Here is a 14,803-nt window from a genome sequence, read left to right on the forward strand (position 1 = left end):
TCCACAGATTATGTGAATCATAAGCATTTTTAAGAATCCATTAGTGCTAATGGAATTGGGCCTCTTAGTTCAAGTGTTGAGAGATTAAAAAATTGCTAGATATCTTTAAACTATTAATAAGTTGTGGGATTTGGCAGCATTAGAACTGAAGTTCAGGTTTTGTTATGCTAAGCATTTTACTTGTTCACAAATAGATGTGAAATCTAATAAAACATTGCATCATCTATAAGTTAATACTTTTATGGAATTTGGGGATTTCCTTCAGTTATTAATTGCAGAATTGAAGCAAGAATTGCTGTTTCTTAAATCTTACCTTCTATTGGGCAACATATATTTAAATGAAAAAAGTGTGATGACCTTAAAATGATTGTGTGCAATAAAATATATGATTTTCAGCAAGAAGCATAGGGGTAGTATTAATATTTGCTTTTCACATTTTTATTGTTTGTATTTTGGTTAATGTGGAGCACATATCATGTAAGAATCTTAGAAGGAATCTGTGGATTGCACAAGATGATGATGTTTCTTTTGTTTAAGAGCAATGAAAAAACTGTCCTTACAAGCTCCAAAAAAATTAGAACTCGATTTTATAAATGTATATTTTCAGAAAACAAGCTTAATTCTCAGAAGAATAATATTAGCACTCATTAGGGGACTGAATGCTTTGGGGTACTGTTAATGAAATTCATAGCCTTTTGCCTGTGGGCTATCAGTTTGAATTCAGTCTAACTCAGTGGAGATTGAAAATTGGCCTATTTAATGGCCTTTTAGTCATCTCTAATGAGTTGAGTTTGGTGGGTCTCAGTCCTGCAACATAAACCACTCACACTGCCTTCTCCTAACTGGCAAGCTCCAGAGAAACCCCTGAATTTAATGGATTTTGGGGAAAATTAGCCTCTGGTACCATGGAGAAAAAGCAAAGAAAAGCAAAAACTGTGATAGACAATGGTTACATGAGCACTAACACACATGTTGTTTTTAAATGTGGAATTTATAATGATACATAAAATTTATAAATTAGCAAATTAGCTGAGCATGTGACATATGTTGCCACACAACTATACTGATTGTAACATGACAAAGACTCCCAAAGGGGATATCTACACCTGTGCATAAGATCATGACAACACATTAAATGTTTAAATGCCTCTGGGATTCACTTTTGTCAGGGAAAAACAGGATCAGAACAGATATCTGGATAGTAACTGCAGCTACAGAAAATTGTGCTGAAAGCAATTATAACCTAGTGTGCCTCCATTACTTCACAGCAGTCAAATTCTTCTATATTTTCCTTATAGATAATTAACTTAATATTAAAAAAATACTAATACCATTTCCAGGATCCTGTAGATATGCCAGTTTTACTTATCCATATTGCAATAGAACTCTTCCTAATGTCTAACTGAAATTTCTCAGTACAGTTTAAAGCTGTTACGTTTAGCCTTGTGCAACAATGGATTTTTCTCCCCATGGTCTTTTATTCTCTAGACTAAAAAATCCCACACATTCCTAGTTTCAATTAGGGTCACATCTTTTAAAATAGTGACTTTTTTCACCCTTCCTTCCTTGTAATGTCTTCTACTAATAGTTTTTGAAAGAAATTTTTCTTGAAATGCAGAGGCCAAATCTGAACACACAGATGAGGCTTCACCAGTACTAAAGATGAGGAATTCTTCCTATGTCCTAGATATGACAGTTCTGTTTACGCATCTCTCTGTTCTGCAGCTTTTTTCACAACGGTGTGACATTGTTGATGCATGTTCAGTTTGTGATTTACTCTGATCCCCAGCCCCTTTTCTGTAAACCTGGTGTTTATTCATCTGTTCCCAGTCTTGCAATTGTGCAATTGTTATTTTGCTGCTTAAATGTTGAAGTTGGCACTTGTATTTATTCAATTGCGTCATATTTCTGCAACTCTTTTTTCAGGAAAGTTTTGAATTCTTTTCTTGTGCTGTAACATGCTTCCAGCTCTGCCAGTTTGGCATTGTTGGCAAATCCAATCCATGTAAACTGTATTCTGTCACATGCATAATTAGACTTGGGACCACAGGCACGACATACCCACCTCCAGGGAACCACATTTGCTGTCCTGCTATTTGTCACAGTGAAACGTCGCTGATGTAATTTTGCACCACTGCAGTCAGTTCATTATGTTATGTCTTTTGCTTGCTCAATGAAGACTTCTCTGAGATGGTGTCAAAAACCTGACTTAAGCCATAACCGATCGGGCACTACTCACATCCAAAGCCTGTTATTCTGTCACAGCTTGGGACGAGTTTGGCTCGATGTGATTTTTTTGACGAATCTATGTTGGCTGTAGCTTACCACTTCATTAGGTATCATGTACCTAAAGATGTGTGATTATTTGCTTCAGTACTTTTCTGGGAATAGAGGCGGGAATGATTGACAGTGCTTGGCTCTACCTATTCCCCCCTTTTGAATTATACGCGCCGTGTTTTTCCTCTTCCTCTCTCTCGACATCTGTCGTGTCCCTGAGCACGCTGACCACCGCTCACACCTCTAACGTTGCCTTTATCAGCTTCTCACTCGAGTGTGAAATCCGCCGGGCCCGGCAAGTCTGAAGGGAAAAAATTAACTCATCTAAGCAGTCTCTATGCAGTTAACATTCTCCCTGGCTCCGGGCGAATTCCCTCTGTGAGCCGGGGCTAGCTTCAGCAGCCTTAGTCTGAGGAGAGAATGGCACCGAGCGAGTCTTTTTGTCACCTCATGGCCTCTCGCTCCCCGGGCAGTGCCCGCTGCGCTCAGGTTCCCCGCGCCCCTGGCACCGGCCGCAGCAGCCCGAGCCCGAGCCGGGCTCTGCCTCCCCGCTGCCTCGGGAGCGCCCCGCGCACATCCTGCCGCACCTGACCCGCTTTCCCAGGCCTGTGCGAAGGGTAGCCCGCAGGGCGGATGTGCGCCCGTCCCGTTTGGGGAGCGGGGAGCAGCCCTGCGGGCCCGAGGGGAGGGGGGACATTCCCTCCGAGCCTTAGGGGGGACGGGCATTCTCTCCGAGCGGGCGGGGCCGCTCCCAGCACCGGGCACGGCGGGGGCGCGCTCCCGGCGGGGGCAGGCGGGGGATGTCGTGCGCGTGCGCCCTTCGCCCACGGCGGGGCGCGTGCGCGCGTGTGTGCGTGTGCGTGCAGCCGCCCGCGGAGCGGCGGGGCGTCGGGAGGCTTGCGCGATGACGTCACGACGGCGCGCGCAGGACGTAACCCCGGCGTGACGCACAGCCCGGCGAGCCCGTGAGTTTCCCGTTACGATTTAGTTTTTTGTATCGCGCCCCCGCCGCCCCCGCCCGGCCGCGGAGTGAAGGGGGAGAGCGGGAGGCGCAGGGCCCTGCGGGCCGGGGGACGCGGGCCGGGGCCGAGCGGAGCCCACCCGATCCGGGCCGGGCCGGGCCGGCCGCCCGCCCTAGCGGCGGGTGGCGGAGCGGGCGGCTCTGCCCCATCCTGCCGCATCGGGAACATGGCGGCCGCCTCCGACCTGGTGCGGCACCGCGGCTCGGCCGCAGCCGCCCGCGCCGCGGTAAGTGGCCGGGCCGGGGCGGCGGTGGCGTGGCGGAGGCCGAGCGGCCGCGGCAGGCGCTGCCCTCCCCGGCCCTTCCTTCTCCGGCCCGCCTTGTGGCCTCTCTCCGTCCCGACAAGCGCCCCTCGCCACCTCCCCGAGCCGACGAGCGGCGTTCCCGGTGCCCCGGCCGGGCGGGACACAAAGGGCTGTGTCGAGGAGGGTTTTGTTCGGTCACATGAAGCGGCGCAGCCAGTGAGCGCGGAGCGGGGAGGGGGAGCGGGGCCGCCGCCATTGCCAGGCGCGGAGGAGCTGGGCAGCCCGGGGCCGCCGCTCGGGGCCTGGGGCCGGGCCGGCGGCAGCGGGAGCCAGGTAATGCCCCGCGGGCGGGGGCGGCCGGCCGGGTCAGCGCCGTCGCTCGAGGGTGGCCGGGGTCACTCTGGGGGCCCGCAGGCGTCCGTGCCCTGCCGCCGCCCGCCCCGGCGGGTCCCGCAGGGCCGCTTGTGCTCCGCCGCGCGTCTCCCGGTGCGGGTCCCGCCCGCGCTGCCCCCCTCTGCTGGCGGCCCGCCCGGGAAAGGTTGCTCTGCCGTCCTGGGACGGGGGGAGCGTGGGCTCCTCACCCTCCCCTTCGCTCCCTTCCCTTCTTGGCGTGGAGCGGGCAGGCTCTAAAACGCCCGGTGTCGGTACAGAGGGCTGGCGAGTCCCCGGCCCGCCGCCGTGTGCCCTCCGGGAGCGGGCATAGAGCTCCCGGCGCTGAGATGCTTTACAACAGCGAGGGAAAAGTTACCAGTGCAGGTACCAAAGCCGTGTGTTCGGGCTCCCAACAGCTTCAGGAGTTGGTGGTTTCTCTGACAAAGTTTGTGTTACCAGTTTGTAGTGATGAGCATCATCGTGACAAATGGAACGGGTGTGAAATGTAGAAAGTTTTATTTCTTCTTATGGCTTATGTGTAACCTTCAGCCTGTTGGCAGTACCTCTGCCGTGGTAGTGTGATCTGTAAACTGACAAGTCAAGTGGTCATGGAAAACAGGTATGATACATCAAAATAGGCTCCCATCAGTGCTGTACAGCTCTAGCCCTTTTAGCAAAACCTCATTTGCAGTGGTATTCTGATTCCTGCCTCCCTTTCCAGCGCATAATTTAATTATGAAGATTGTGTCATGGAACTTTACTTTCAAACGCATATGAAGAATGAATGTGCACCAGATTTTAGAGTGAGAAGTCATTTCATCTTGTATAGAGTAATGAATTAACATATTAATTACTTGACAGGGTTTTTAATACAAGTTGCAACGTAATTTTTGATTCAAAACATCAAACAAATTTTAAAGAGAAGATTCTTCATAGTGGACAGCGAAGTGCTTCAGAGTTTTGGTAACTTCATGTGATTCTTCTGTGTAGAATTCTTTACTACCTGACTTGTGCAAGGTTGGTGATTTGAGGACAGAATAAATTGACTGATTAGACAATGCAGGATAAATCTGGGGAAGCTTTTAGTGGGTCACTTAGGTGCAGAGAAAATGCAGCAGTTTTCTTATTGGAGAGGAGTTTAAGCAGGGTGCATCAAAGAGCAGTGCAGTGTGACAATCCTGTTACACTGACTTGGAGTCAGAGCTGATGTTGCAAACCTGCTTAATGTAACTGCAGAGGAATATGGTGCAGAGTTATACAAGAAATACAGTGAGAATTGAAATTAATAATCTTCATAATATCTTCTTGGAATAGTTTCTTCTGATGTCTAATATTCATTCCTACAGATTTAATTATTAATAAAAAGACCTATCCAAGGAAGAGAAATTTTGTAGAGGAAAACACCCATAATGTCACTGAAGAGACTTGACTTGTCTTTTTATACATTTTTTTTCTTTTGTTCAGTCTGCATGATTTTTTTTTAATTTAAAAAAAGGCTCTGGGCAAATATCACTGTAAAAAGAAAACCCCAAAACTTACCAAACAACTGAGGTATACTACTATGACTTTTTTGGTTTTGAGTCCAGTGTCTCATTTATGCTAGGAGGAGTATGCCTAGGAAAGTGTGAAAGTTCTTAATGCAAAAAGGTAGTTGAACTCTCAACAAGTGACCTGGCTAGTAGGAGAAAAAGGCACTGACCACTTGGGGCATCTTTGTGAGGTTATTTAATGCAGAAAAGGAGCATCAGCAGTTGAATAAACATTATATTAAACAAGAATGGCATTGCCTTTGACTTTAACTGAGTTTCATATGGACACTGAAGTCAAGGGTTATTAGTGGAGTTTTTTGAGCAGTAGTTTGTGCTTAAGCTTGCAAGTATTAGCACAGCCTACCTGTGTGGATACTTTTTAAATTCATGCCTTTTCAAGTCATTTATGGAGTAAATGGAACTAAAAAATGAATAAAATTCTCAATAGTAATAAAGCACACACAAGTTCATACACAGTTATTACTTTCAAACCCCTTCAGGTTTTTAAAAGCTCTGAGAACTTAAACTGGAGAAAGTACAGAATGGTAATGTCACTTGCTCAGCAGCTTGACCTGAAGTTGGTTTGAATTAAAGGTTTTTGAACAGCTGCTGATTCACTGTCCTCATATTTTTTACATTTTCAAGCAACTTTTTATCTTTAGCAAAGTCCAAGTGATGTGGCTGTCAGGGGGCTGCCTTAAGATACTTGCTTTATACCCTTATTCTTTTCGTACCAAATGCATTGCTCCAGTGTTAGTTACTACAAGACACATTCAATTAGTTTCCTTTGTGCTCTGGATTGCAGAGCATTTTGTATTATGTATTCAGAGATTGGGAAAATGTGAATAAAATTAAATAATGTTGCACTCATTTAAATTGATTTTGAGACTGAGTAAACTTGGCATAACCTCCAAAACCAGATTTGTTCAGATAAAAATAATGTCCACCCTGCTTCAGAGTGTAAAGGAATTCCTGGTGAAATGAATCAAAACCAGTTTGTCTTCTCTGAAAATGTATTTGTTTGTCTTCTTGAGCACTCTGCCTATAAGCCAAATCTATAATCTGATTTTTGTTAATTAACGTTTTTCCTTGCTGCAGTTTTACCAATGTAGGTGTAAATTTCATATTGGTACTGCATAAAGAGCTTAAGTTACCTGTGGAAATTGTGGTTGTTGGTCACTCTGGCTGATAAACATAAAGATACTGTCAGAATGAGTTAAAGGATTTCCTAAGTTTATAGTATCATGAAAAAGTATTCTTTTTATGCCTAATAAAAAAAAAAATCCCAAAAAACCCACACAGCTTACATAAGCATTAAAGCCTGTATACATTGTGTCCCTTAGGTCAATTAATAAGAACCTTTTGTGCAAGCAGTGATAGTAGCCCACATTGTTCACAGAATTGTAGAAAAGCTCTTGGATAGCAAGGATGTGAAATGGCCATGTGAGACCAGATGCAAATATTGTGCACCTCTGTTGTGCAGTGATCCTGTGGCATGTAATTTGATGCCCAAATCACAGTTTACCATCAAGAAAGAGCATGTAATGAGTTTGCATAAACTTCTGATATGCATTGTTTTCAAGATTTGAAAAAGCACAATAGGCTCTGTTACTTACCTAGTCTGCAGTTCAGTGTCATGTAGTGAATATTTCATCTTGGTACAAAGTCTACCCAGAATCTGTAGGATTTAGTGGTAGAGGAAGAGGAGAGCAAGCTTTTTAAAATCAAATATATTGTATAATAATTTCATATAAAATCATTTATTTTAAATCCAGTTGTGCTGCCTTCCTGTCACTGTTCAGCTGTACTCAGCAGCTGTTAGGTTCACAAAAGCCAGGCCCTTCCATTGCCAGTGAGGTTAAATGGGGGAAGACAGTGGCTAAACAGTGTGTGTCTGTGTGTTCTGGTTGCACTGAATGTTAACTGACATAACAGTTCTGAGCAAACCTGGATTGCAGAGGACTCTCATTCCAGAAGTAATTGTAATGCTCTTGGAATGGGAACTGATGGTTTATACTAAATCCAGATACTGGAAATGGAATTCTCTAGTTGATCTTTATTGATTGATATTGAGTGCTTTGTCTTACAAATAATTAACTAGTTTAAGGATGATGGGCTGTTTAGTAATTCAGTGTTTCTTGAAACTTAATCCAGTTTATGTGAAGTTCATGCTTAAATCAGAATAAAGGTCAGATGGCTGGGTTTAGGAATATTTCAGGCCCCTTGTTAGTATGTTGTAACTTTTCATACTTAATTGGATTGTTTTTTCTTCATAAAGGGACACTATTTTGGAACTATTTGAATGCTTGTAATTTTTGCTTGCCTTAAATGGCTGCTTTTGGGAAACAGGATGGGAGGAATTACAGGTGCCTTATTGATTGGTCCAATTGTAGCTGAAGTCATGAATCGAGATCATTGTACCTTCCCTGTTCTCTGGACCAACTGTTAGCACCCATTTGTAAAAATACTTTTCACAGCAAAGTATCTCTTGTGTAATTTACCTTTATTTACAGGCTTTCACCTGATGCTTCCATTTTTAGTTTGAGTGAACGACAAGGAATTCCTTAGCAAATGTAATCATTGACATGTGGTAATGAGTCCCTTCTGCCTGCTTTTTCACAGAATAATATTTTGGTACATTGATGGCATTGGATTGTGCTTTATCCCATCTACTTTCCCAGTGTGGCTCTTTGGTAGGGACAGGGCTGAGTTTTCCAGAAAAGGCATACAGCAGGAGGTCAGGTGACTGCTTTTGGAAAACTGATCCTTTTCTGTGAGCTGGTGAAGTGTGGCAGCTCTGAAGCTGCTCCTGTCTGCTGCTGGTAGGAAATGGCTGTGGCTGCTGCTGGCCTGGCTGCAGTCAGTGGGTGATGGGTGCTGGTTTTGGTTTAGGGTTTTCATTGGTTTGGTTGGGCTGTTCAGGCTGATGGTTTGGGGTTTTTTTCTATTTTAGCTTCAGTTTTTATTTTCTGGAGTGGTTGTCCTCTGTATATTTCTGCTGTTTGCTTCTACTCATCTCTCCTAGGAGGACTATGTGATGTAATTTTTGATGCTTACTTTTGGAAGGCCCTCAATGTTTGTTGTATAATGTTTGTTGCTGATACCCTTCTTCATCTTCAAACGTGCACATATACAACAGTTTTGTGACTGCTGAGTTTCAGGAACTGTCTCTGATACTAACTTAGTTTTCTGAAATTATCCTTTTCAGTCAGAAGAGTTTGGAAATTAACTTAGTTTTCTGTATTTATCCTTTTCAGTCAGAAGAGAGTGGAAATCTACAGAATTTGTATCCTAAAATTAGGCTCCCAACAACCAAAACAGTGGCTGTAGGTTGTTGTATTTATTATTGTGTTTATTCTTATGTTGGTCATTGTATTTGTGCATATAAGAATATTGTGTATTCTTATGAATGTTCTTAGGGGCCTTCACCAAAACCACCAGATTCTGTGTTCTCCCAGTGATAACTGGTAGGGAGGGCAGAGGAGGGGAGTGTTTTTTTCCAACAGCTGCATTTTTGTTGTTGCTACCCAGTCGGCTTGGTATTAGAAACAATATTTTCAACAGAGGACAGGCTCTGCCTGCAAAGTTCCAATATAAATAACTTTTTTCCTTCACATAGAAGTGCTGGGTTTTTTGTTTTAATACCATAGCTGTGAGTGTATCCTCTGTGAGAAATTCTTGATTGTGTGTGCTATCACAGGGAGTGGGAAGTGGCAGTTCTGCAGCTGGCTTCTCACACTTCTCTCCCACACTGAAGTGAGTACTCTGCCCTCTTTGCTTCCTTTTTCATAGCATGCTTCTTAACTTACTGAAATCACCTGATCTTTCGTGTTCTTGGGCAAAACTTTGAGAATCTGTGGCATGTAATGAAAATAACTGCACTGTGTATGAATTGTAGTGAATATTAGTATTCTGAAATTACTTTTAAACAGTTTCTCATCTTGTAGAAAGTTGAAAACAAAATGGCACTTGGAACTCCCTAATCAGGTAGTTATTAACAAAACAAATATATTAGGTTGTGACAGTTTTTTTGCTGGGGTAAAAGGGAGAAAATAAGTTGGGGAGACATGTGATGGTGAATTAACCTAGATAAGCCACAGTGAAAAAATTGGAAGGGTTTGGAGCAATTACAGAATGGGAGGGAGTAGAACTTGAATGTCTGGAATGCAAGTTGAGCTGAAATGCTGCAGAAACAGAGGTAGAAAGGTTGCTCGTGTGTTACATAAACCAATAGTAGGTACTGTCCATGGTCTTTCTAGGTCTTTGTTTTGGGGAAAGGATTGAATATTTTTTTTTCTTTAACTTGTTTTCTTACAGAAGTGGTTTAGGATAGTGATTGGCTTTTCCTGTGTCCTTTTGAAGCCTTGACTGTGTTGGACAGTAGTGATTCAGGTGATGAAAAGTTGTTGACTTGTTGGTGAGCTGCTTTAGTAGGGATTCTTAAGAGACCTTTCCTTTGGTTGGTGTTTTGGAATAAGTACATGACTAGTGGTCCGTGCCATGTTTCCCTAAATGCCAGGCCCTTGTTCCCAGGCTTTGGAGGTGGTGAGGATCCTTGCTGAGGATGTTCAGTGTGATTCACTGCTGTCCATGTGGCTGAAAGAGCTGGTGAATGAGAGAAATTGTTTCTTTCCTGGCATGTGTAAGATTTGGAGAGGAGGAAGAACGCTTGTCCTGAAAAGAATTGTTCTCCAGGTATCTCTCTCTAGTACAGTGGTAAGAGTGCTATTGCTTTTCAATGTTTTACCAGCAGGAATGAGCACTAAAAGGTAAAACGTATTTTTGCACAAAGGAGAGTGCAAAAAATAGAAGTTATGCTTGGGAGAAGCCATTCAGGTTCCTATATAGCTGAAATGTCACAGTATTTCTAAAAATACCATACAGGTACTGTGATAATTCATTTTTAGAAATGTCTTTTAGACACTAAAAACAACTTTGGAATTTGCCTTCCATTTTTTTAGTCCAGTGAAGTGTTACCAGAGGTGAGCAGAGATAACGACTTGTCTAGTAAGGAGTTATGTCAAGAACAAATAAGCAGTTGTGTTTCTTTGTTTGTATATATTTACAGATATTTATCAATATTTGTATATAGACAAACAAAAGTTGGAATATTGTGGTTTGGAACATCATACAAAGTTCTAAATGAAGGCAGTATTTAGGACAATGTGCTGACATTCAGTAAAACTGAAGGCATCCAGGTTCTGTAGTCTTTTCAGAAATTCAGCTATGTCCATAAGGAAATTAGAGAGGTGAATTGATAGTTTTGCATAAGAAGTACTGCAGCATCACAGCAGGACCTTCCTTCATGTCATTTGGATGAGTTGGTTTTTGAGTTTTGGTTGTTTTGGGTTTGTCTTTTTTTTGTGGAGTCATTTAAAGAAAAGTAGGTTTGTTTGACTTCTGCAAGGGATTGCTTTGATCTTTAGGATGCTGGGTGCTGTTTTAAATAAAGTTCTGTTTAATATATTTCTAGTAACTTGGCTTTAGGTCCATCTAGTAAGCTGCTCCTGAAGCATGCTGATGCATACTGCTTTCAAAGGATGTAAATATAAAGGAGGGAGGATTAATTAGAGATCACCAGGGTTGTGGTTTCCATGATCTTCTTTGATCAAAGTTTTCTTCCAACTTAGTGATACTAATACTAGGAGCTAGGGTGCTTTTGTCCAAAGAAATATCTCTGTGATTTCACTTTTGTTATGACAGACAGTTTTACCTTAACTTTCCTTCCATTTTTTAAAGTAATTTTCCAGAATGCCATTTTCAGCAGGAAAGAGTGCTCTGGTTTTTACCTGCTTGAGGCTGTTCTTTTTCTTCATGTTTTCTGCCACTGTAGATTCATTAGCATTTCTTCCTGTCCTTAAAGGAGATTTTAGCATTCAGAAATAAAACCAAACCTGTATGATGTTAAATCAGCAGCTATTTGAAAGAAAGCAAAACTGTTGAAGTTACCAGTACTTTTCCACAGGACAATCCTATTAGTGTAAAAAACCCACCTCACTTCTCAGCCCTCCCCCCTGCAAAGAAAACCCTGACCAGAAAATAACCAAAAAACCTCCACCCTAAAACCCTCTTGGCTTTTTAAGACCAAAGTACAAATCTGAGTGCTTTGTGGCTGCCTATACCTCATAAAAAAATCAAGGATACAAATATCTCTGTTTTCTTCTAAATATCGTAAATTCCAAAGAGCTTTCTGATTCAAGGAAGAACTTTGGTTAGGTTATTCTGAAGGCTTAATTTTGGAGAAGTTGACCTGTTCTGTAGCTTCCTTTGTTTTCTGTTTTATTTGTTCTTGGAATTTCTTTAGTTTTGTGAATCTGAGGATAAAGACAGGTTATTTCTTAAATTGTTAACAATCTCTTATGTATTTCAGTACTTTTATCAGAGTTCTGCAGTGTCATTCATGGCTCTTGTTTTCTCTGAAGCTGTTTAAAGTTAAGTAGGTATTAAGTAAGTTCTGAACTTTTTTATCAGAATTGCTTTAATTTAGTGTGCTTCCATATGTTGTCTTTGAACTTGAGGAGAAGTTACTCTTGCTCCTTTTGTCCATTTAAACCAGATTTCATATTCATACATATTCTCTCAGCATTTAAGTATTGGTTCTATTTTCTTCAGTGTTTCAGTGGAAAACAAACAGGAGGTCTTGAAATGTGACTTGTATGCTTAGGAAACTCCTGGTGATGATGAAACATTGGTGCTCTGGGCCAGGCAGCAGGGAAATAGTCAGCTGTGCTTAGGGGCCCAAAAGAAGGCACAGAACCTCTGTTGATGTAGAACACTAAGCTTTTGGGACATATTACTCATTGGGAAATCATGAAGCCTTTAAACAAGGTATTCAGAGGTTTTTTATTTTAACTGTGAATGTCCAAGACAATGGCAAAATTTCCTTTATCTTTGGTGCTGACTTTGGTTTGTTTTAAGAAGCTTTGTTATTACTGCAAATAACATAAGCTGTTTACTTGCTAGAAGAAAATATTTCTGTCTTGAGGTTAATGTCATTTTTAGAGTGGGAAACATACAGGTTTCTTTGCTTCAATTTAAAAATCATGTCTATATTCAGAAACAGAGTAGTGATGTGAGTGACTTGTGCCATTTATACTTGTGGATTTTATGCAGTCTTAGCCCATGCAGATCCAGTTTTTGGTGCTATCGTAGTAATCCACTGTAAAGCATAAGAAATAGGCTTAGAGTATCTGTCTTGTCTCTCTTGTTTCTTGAGCTACTTTTGAAAGTTTGGTTGGGAACCCTGCTGTGGTTAGGAAAACTGACAAATCAAGGACAGCCAATGGCCTGGATTTGCACAGGTGAGGATGACTGGTGTGGCATGCTGGAAATACCAAGTTTTTCCATTTGCCTTCATGTATTGGAAGAACTAATTAAAATAGCAAAAGAATCAAAGATTTTAAACTTTTCCCTGAAACAAAAGAAATTGAATAAGTCCACAAGCATTGAAAGGATTCAATGCTGAGAAGAAAAATATTAATTAAACCCTGATCTTGAAGTGAAGCCTGCATAGAACTGCTGCATCTTCTTGCAATCTTGCATGGAGACTTCATAGATGTGTATTAAACAGTTCAGAAAGTAGACCTCAAGGTACTGTATAACTTGAGTACTGTATAACTTGGGGTAGATCTTGAAAACACCTGCTTCATAGCAAAATGCTTTTCATGGAATAATTTTGTAGCAAAGGCAGTAACTTGAGTAAACTCTGTGACATTTCACTACAGGAACCACTCCTGTATGATGAGTATATTAGTAATAAAGCTTGTGCAGCCTGTCCAGTTGAACAAAAGGACCATGAGTAGGAGCTTACTAAAGAGATGTGGATGCTGTGTCAGACCTGAGCTGTGGTTGTGGTGCTGGTGCTGTGTGACTGTCTCGATTGAGTGTTCATGACAGTTGTCACAAACTACATTTCAAAGAGGGATGTGGAAGCGTTTGTCCCAGTTTGCTTGCCAGGTCTGGTAGAATAACCTCAGTTGTAAAATGACTGTTGTTCCTATTCCAAAACCACTAATGCAGCTATCTGACATGAAGATGTAAAATAAAACACAACTGGCTCAATTATGTTGCATTGCTACAGCTTATCTAAGGTAGGAAATAGTTTTTACCTATTTATGTAGGCCACAGACAATGCTGCAAACTTAGAGTGTCACCAAATCAAAAATGAACACTGAGCAGCTCAGTGAGGAATGGGTTTTTTATGTTTTCAATGGCTATTAAGGTGTTGACAGCATATTATAACTTTCCTTCTTCACCAAAACCATTCCTGTGTTACCAAAAAGCAGGCTCCAGCCAAGTGAAGGGAAGTCCTTATGTTACTGGCTAAGTATGTGTGGCTCCCCAAAGTGCTCTTTCTTAGATTGTAAAGATTATAGCTTATATATCAACCCAATTAGGAAGCATTTTGTAGCTTCACTTCAAATCTGATAAGCAGTGGCTGAATCCTGTTGTATGAAATATGTGTATATTTTATTTGGAAAAAGATTTCGCTAGAAGAATGGCGGTGCTGAAATTTATATTTGTAGGTGATTGGTTTGGAATTTGCATTTTTTAGGAATTGTTTTATATGGTTATTTTCTTCATCTTGGAACATTCATTGTAGTCTCAGCTTAGTCCTCTGATAAGGAGGAAGGCTGTTTGAGAGTTGGCAGTGCTGTTTACAGGGAGTGATACTCCAGAGTGTCTGCTCTGTCCTCTGCTGGAAGGTACTGTCAGAGGGATATCAGAATAAAATCTCTGCTGCACCAATTCAAAGTTCACCATAAGCCTTCCACACTTTAGTGTAAGCCCTTAATGAGATATTTCTTAGCACTTAATGAGCAAAGCTTTATGAATACTTATGGAAAGTGTGCATGAAATCTCTAGGAAATTTTTGTTAGATTTTACATTTTCATGGGCATGGAAAATAGACTTCCTCTGAGGCTAGGAACAGGAGATTCCCTTTCCTGCTATGGTCAGGAAATGTCAGAAATGCTGTCTAGACAGACAACAGCAGGCATTAGAGCTCGTGATCCCAGCATAGCTGCCCTTTCAACTGGAACAAACTTGTGAGGAACTGAATTTGGGCCTAGGATCCTGTTTTGTAGGGGGTACTTATGTGCTAATACCGGTTCACTATTTCCTGCCATAGCTGTTACAAATGTTTATGTAATTTACTTTCTGTTCTCTACTGCTTTTTTTCAAACTGTCATGGCAAGAAGAGGAGATCTTTTTCTATTTTTTTTTTTAAGGAAAGAAGAAAACAGTAATTTATCACTAATTTTGAGCTGTCGGATTTTAGGCTCAACCTTTTTTTGAAATCTGCATTGCAGTCTTAATTCAAGAAAGTGTTTCCAGTTTCGTCATTTTTAAGACTTTAG

General features: G+C 41.7%; 1 protein-coding gene across 5 annotated transcripts in view; it reads left to right on the forward strand.

The window, feature by feature from the left end:
- The first annotated feature begins 3,193 nt into the window (after positions 1 to 3,193).
- Positions 3,194 to 14,803, forward strand: part of ZNF644 (zinc finger protein 644) — a 48,789-nt gene continuing 37,179 nt past the window's right edge. For 3 of the 5 annotated variants that reach the window (XM_064719332.1, XM_064719331.1, XM_064719335.1), the window contains exon 1: positions 3,194 to 3,242. The gene's annotated coding sequence lies outside the window, so the exon portion shown is untranslated. Of the gene's footprint in view, positions 3,243 to 3,445; positions 3,526 to 3,806; positions 3,877 to 14,803 lie in introns of those variants that run through there. The other 2 variants (XM_064719333.1, XM_064719334.1) reach the window with 2 other exon arrangements.

The sequence above is a fragment of the Zonotrichia leucophrys genome, chromosome 8, assembly GCF_028769735.1.
Source record: "Zonotrichia leucophrys gambelii isolate GWCS_2022_RI chromosome 8, RI_Zleu_2.0, whole genome shotgun sequence".
NCBI classification, from domain to species: Eukaryota; Metazoa; Chordata; class Aves; order Passeriformes; family Passerellidae; genus Zonotrichia; species Zonotrichia leucophrys.